The 6246-nt window shown below is 43.1% G+C and overlaps 1 protein-coding gene across 1 annotated transcript in view; it reads right to left on the bottom strand.

Annotated features, from left to right (window-relative positions):
* The window catches only part of COL17A1 (collagen type XVII alpha 1 chain), a 46749-nt gene extending 42785 nt beyond the window's left edge, over window positions 1-3964 (bottom strand). Inside the window, exon 1 of the mRNA XM_055560438.1 lies at window positions 3711-3964. The gene's annotated coding sequence lies outside the window, so the exon portion shown is untranslated. The remainder of the gene's footprint in view (window positions 1-3710) is intronic.
* Between the last annotated feature and the right edge of the window lie 2282 nt (window positions 3965-6246).

Below are 6246 nucleotides of genomic sequence, written 5' to 3' on the forward strand. Positions count from 1 at the left end.
CTGCCTGGTGACTTTACGGTCTACTTATCCACTAGGTGCAATGGACATAGAGCCTACTCCCATCGTACTTTCAGGGGCCCACAAAAAATTTTTAACTTCTTTTTAAAATCCAACAGAAAAATGAACACACTCTAACTTGGATTGTATTCTTTCATGCAGTTTTTTGTCTTTTTTTTTTTTTTTAATGGAGGAAGGACATCCACAAAGGCAAAAGTATCTAGGTCGACAAAAGTCCTAATGCAGCCCGGGGTGAGCTCCCCACTGAAAATCAAGACCACGCAAGACCCACTGGTCAACTACCTGGTGGAATCCACCAAGATCCGCACAGTTAGCATCAGAGCCTGATCGAATGTGCCAACTCCGCTCACTGGGGTTTTTTAAATGCAGCTCTAGGCAAGGAATGAGGCATCATGGAAAAATTCCTGGCTGCAGCTAAGAAGACACAGAAGTTCTTTGCAGGTATGTTTCCCAGAGCCGAAGAGCAGAGGCTCCATGAGCAATTTAACAGTGGAGTCCAGCTTGATCACAGGGCCAAACCTGACTTGTGACTCTGTCTGTACTCCTGTAGGACTATGTCCCACCAATCTACATACAACCTGACACCCTCTTTGAAATCCACCGTTTAAGCCTTAATTGCCTTTGGCATCTCTGAAGCTCCCCCTCACCTCTTTTTTTTTTTTTTTTTTTTTTTAATTCATCATCAGCTATGAACCAGGAGGCATTTTGGAGATTAAATGTTCACATGCCCCTGGCTGCCAGTGGGGAGCCACCTAGCATGGCAGCACCTGAATTGTTATAAACAGTTCCTTTCAGGATAATATTTCATAACAACCTATGGAAACTTTAACTTTCCACAAGTTATCACTTATTACCATCCTTAAATGAAAGTTGCTGCCGGCAGCTATAAATTTGGATTGGCTGGGTCGTTTCCACTTATAGCCATCAAGGCAGACTGATGATAGCTCCAGTCCATTTGATAAGAGTCTCAGCGTCTAGGCAGCCAAACTGGCAAGTGTTTTCTTGTTCTTTCTGTACCTAAAAATATAACAAACATTTCTAGGTAGCCCCTATCTTTTTCTTAGGTACCAATGATGAAGCCTTAAGATCTGCAACAAAAAAAGCCAAGAGTTCCCTAACTTCCAGAGGGCACAAGGAGATAGCCTGCTAAGAAATCAGATGCCCCCCTCCAGAATGGGAGGGAGGGGAGCCCTCACTGGCCAGTGCTCTAGAGATAGAAGGGCCCCTGGGTGGATGAAGGTAGATGCAACATCTGTCTCAGCCTGGAGCTCCTACATGGCTGCATCCCATGGCCATACACAATGATTTCTTGGGCCTGAAATAAGGAAGGAGCTCTGCTGGCTTTACCCAGACCAATAGTCAGAAGTGGCAGGGATGTATCAGGAGACAAATGTCTTTCAACCAGAGCTGAGAGGAAATTTTCTGTGACTTATCAAAGCGAAAATGATGGGTTGAGGCACAAACCTGGATAGGGATCATCCCACGGGGCTACAGTTTTCCCACAGGATTTCCTTCTTAAATATTTTAAGTGCCGAGAGTTTTAAAAAAGTGTAACATAAGGGAAAGGAAAGTACATGCCCAGACTCGTGGCTGAGCCTGCCTCTCCCAGCAGTGCTTATCTGAACACCTTGCCCCAAAAGTACTACTTAACAAAAGCACAGTCAAGGAGCATAATTTTAAACTTCTGGGATGTTTGGGCCACTTTACTAGAACTGAGGATAAGCAGGTCATTCAAGTTCTCAATTCCAAAATTATGTTAATTTCCATTCATAGTTCTAAGGGGCTGCTTCGTGGTTATTTCATAATGTTCTTTTGAAGACATAAAAGTGATCCTGTGCCATTTTCTTATGTAAGAAAACGCAATTCAGAATCATTTTCCTACTTTTATGAGTTTTTTTCCTTTCCTCTTCATTTAAATGGTGTCGCATCCACTTAAAACTATTCCTATTGATGATGGGGTGTAACCCAGGCACAAACAAGGCCAAATTGCTGATACCAAGAGAAAACCATCTCAACCGACCTTCTTATAACAGTTCATGAAACACTTGGTCTTCAGCACAAAGAAGGGAACAGAGAAGGAAATGTTTTTCTATTTTAGGAATAAATGTCCCTATTCTCTGCTAAGGAATCACAGGTATCCTTATAGCTGTTGTTACTCCAATCTCTGTACACTTTACATTTTAAAACAACAATAAAATAACCAAAATGTGGGAAAACCACCCACTAGCTATTGCCCTGTTAACACAGACGGGCCAAGCAGTTTGCAGGGGGTATCAACCTATCAACCCTATCATGCCCTAGGGTTGATAGTCTCAGAGGCTTCTGTCTCTACACCCCTCTGGCAAGCAATGGGTGCCCCCACCTCTGCATCTAGCATCCTCCATTTTCATAACCAGGGCTGGGGGAGCTTGGGCCCTAGCTTGGTGATTAAGCTGCTTGTTTATAGCCATGTTTGGTTAAATCCTGCTACCACTAACAATGGCAAATGAGCCAAACCAGGCAGATGCAAACTTCTTTTGGTCAGGCATAATTTTAAAATGTGGTTAGTTCTTAGGTCAGAGCGGTTTCAGCAATCTGGGTTTCTATCCAAGCTTGAAGCAAGACTCCTTGCTTTAAGTGCCCCCATGTTAACTCTGATCAGATTCGTGGGAGTGTTTTGAAGGGGCTGAGAGTAAAGCAAGCCTTCTCTGATTTTCAAAAGGGCTCCACTGGGGGCTGTACATTTAGTTTAGTTTCAACTTAGATTTGTGCCTTAGCTCTAAGAGAAAGCAGATGGGGGTAAGAGAAACGATTCCGCTCTCCAAACAGATTTCTTTAAAAAATCTCCCTACATTTTATGGAAAGAACAAATCCAACTATTAAGCTACTGATTAGCTGCTTCTCAAAGAAATGAGGCGCTAGAGGATTTGCAAACACTTCAAAAAAGTAAAGTGGTAAATTGTTAGTTAGTAGTTAATGTGGTCTGTGAGATACCTAAACTGGTAGTTCTCATCCCAAAATGAATTTATTTTGGTCTACATTGGCCTGTAAAATGTGACAGAATTTTTTTTTCTTGTTCCAAGTTAGACTCCAGGAAGTTCCTGGATTAACATATCATTTCAGATATTTCACTTTACTTTAGATTAGGGGTGGTAAGTGTAGAGTGTGATATACAGCCAACCCCTTGAGCTTAGTCAGAAGCTGCCAGCACAGACTCTGGGGGAGCACACTGGTGCTCAGGGGTTACTTCTAGAAACCCCCACTCAGCTACACTTTGATTTCTGAGCCGTTCTCTGCTATCAAGGGGAGAGAGGGAAAGTAGAGAAGGGTGGAGAGAGAGAAGGAGAGACAAACTGAGATTGAGAGAGAAGGAATTTTAAACTCTTTATATTCTAAATAAAACAGTTTAACACAAGTCATTTTACAATACTGAAAACAATACCAAAGAAATCTTGTCACCAGAGTTCACTTTATCTTCGCTGGCTTTTTTATTCTCTTTCCCACTGTCAAAACTTTCTTGTCCCTTTAAAAGACCTACCCTAAGTAGAATATATAAGTCAAACTAATCATTTATGATCAATTAATCACATCAACAGAACACTGGAAATTAAAGGATGTCATCTTAGATTCTCCGACAAACATTCAAGTTCTCAGCGGCAAACCTCAAATTAAAGTCTCACAAGAGCAAGAACCACCAAGTTCCTATGACTTACCTAGTTTGAGATGCTGAAGGAATCGGAAACAACTTTGAGTAAATGCCCCTTCTTTCTTCTCCTGACGTTTTCTTCTAGACTGTTTGCCGTTCCCACTTTTTTTTTTTTTATCCAGACCCAGCCAAGGTGTGTTAGAGCTGAGTGATCTTTCAAAAATGTTCACTTCTCTCCCCCTTGTTTCTTTCAGTTCTTTGCTTCCAAACAAGTCCTGACAAAGGTGTGTCGAGGTTTAAAGCATGACTCCACCCTTCCAATTATCTGACACTTGCAGGATTAAAAAAAAAAATCTGCCTCCAGGAATCAAACTTTACAGGAGGTAGAAAGCTTCTCCAGTTTAGAGCTATGGGATTAACCATTTATGGGCCATGGGAAAAGGGAACAAAGGTTCAGCATAAAGGGAATGACCTTTTATTACTCCTCCTTACCTTTTATAGCCAGAGAACTGCCACAGCTTGGTATTCCCCTCCCTCACTGCCATCAGTTCGGCTCAGTCCAGTCGCTCAGTCATGTCCAGCTCTTTATGACCCCGTGGACTGCTGCATTCTAGGCCTCCCTGTCCACCACCAACTCCCGGAGTTTACTCAAACTCATGTCCATTGAGTCAGTGATGCCATCCAACCATCTCATCCTCTGTTGTCCCCTTCTCCTCCCACCTTCGATCTTTCCCAGCATCAGCGTCTTTTCAAATGACTTAGTTCTTTGCATCAGTGGCCAAAGTATTGGAGTTTCAGCTTCAGCATCAGTCCTTCTGATGAACATTCAGGACTGATTTCCTTTAGGATGGACTGGTTGGATCTCCTTGCAGTCCAAGGGACTCTCAAGAGTCTTCTCCAACACCACAGTTCAAAAGCATCAATTCTTCGGCACTCAGCTTTCTTTATAGTCCACCTCTCATATCCATACATGACTCCTGGAAAAACCATAGCCTTGACTAGACGGACCTTTGTTGGCAAAGTAATGTTTCTGCTTTTGAATATGCTATCTAGGTTGGTCATAATTTTCCTTCCAAGGAGTAAGCATCTTTTAATTTCATGGCTGCAGTCACCATCTGCAGTAATTTTGGAGCCGCCCAAAATAAAGTCTTTCACTGTTTCCATTGTTTCCCCATCTATTTGCCATGAAGTGATGGGACCAGATGCCATGATCTTAGTTTTCTGAATGTTGAGTTTTAAGCCAACTTTTTTTTTTTTTTTTGGTAAATTCACATTTATAGTGGGAGATTTTAACACAACTCTCTTAGACACTGATAGATAAGTCAAACAAAACAATTAACAAACATGATATATTTGACAGCTACATTAAGAGAACACTACACCAAAAGACTCTTGAGAGTCCCCTGGACCGCAAGGAGATCCAACTAGTCCATCCCAAAGATCAGTCCTGGGTGTTCACCGGAAGGACCGATGCTAAAGCTGAAACTCCAATACTCTGGCCACCCCATGTGAAGGGCTGACTCATCGGAAAAGACCCCGATGCTGGGAGGAACTGGGGGCAGGAGGAAAAGGGGAAGACAGAGGACGAGATGGCTGGATGGCACCGCTGACCCAATGGACGCGAGCCCGAGTGAACTCCAGGAGATGGTGATGGACAGGGAGGCCCGTGAAGCCAACTTTTTCATTCTCCTCTTTCACTTTCATCAAGCTCTTTAGTTCTTCTTCACTTTCTGCCATAAGGGTGGTGTCATCTGCATATCTGAGGTTATTGATCCTTCTCCCAGCAATCTTGATTCCAGCTTGTGCTTCTTCCAGCCTGGCATTTTTCATGATGTGCTCTGCATGCTGCTAAGTTGCTAAGTCACTTTAGTTGTGTCTGACTCTGTGCGACCCCATAGATGGCAGCCCACCAGGCTCCAACCTCCCTGGGATTCTCCAGGCAAGAACACTGGAGTGGGTTGCCATTTCCTTCTCCAATGTGTGAAAGTGAAAAGTGAAAGTGAAGTCACTCAGTCGTGTCCGACTAGTAGCAACCCTATGGACTGCAGCCTACCAGGCTCCTCCGTCCATGAGATTTTCTAGGCAAGAGTACTGGAGTGGCTTGCCATTGCCTTCTCCGTGTACTCTGCATATAAGTTAAATAAGCAGGGTGACAATATACAGCCTTGACATACTCCTTTCCTGATTTGGAACCAGTCTGTTGTTCCATGTCCAGTTCTAACTGTTACTTCTTGACCTACATACAGATTTCTCAAGAGGCAGATCAGGTGGTTTGGTATTCCCATCTCTTTAAGAATTTTCCCCAGTTTGTTGTGCTCCATACAGTGAAAGGATTTGGCATAGCCAATAAAGCAGAAGTAGATGATTTTCTGGAACTCTCTCACTTTTTCAATGATCCAACAGATGTTGGCAATTTGATCTCTGGTTCCTCTGCCTTTTCTAAATTCAGCTGCCATGGGAATAGTCAAAATCCCAATGTGTGTGACTCGTGGTGTATCCAGGCTTGTGGGGGATCTGTGGTCAGGGTCTGAGCCTGAGCCCTAGAAAAACTATGAAATTGACAGGATTTATTTCTGAGATCTGTTTCCCCTATATATTACGGA

This window comes from Bubalus kerabau, chromosome 22, assembly GCF_029407905.1.
Source record: "Bubalus kerabau isolate K-KA32 ecotype Philippines breed swamp buffalo chromosome 22, PCC_UOA_SB_1v2, whole genome shotgun sequence".
Lineage (NCBI taxonomy): Eukaryota > Metazoa > Chordata > Mammalia > Artiodactyla > Bovidae > Bubalus > Bubalus kerabau.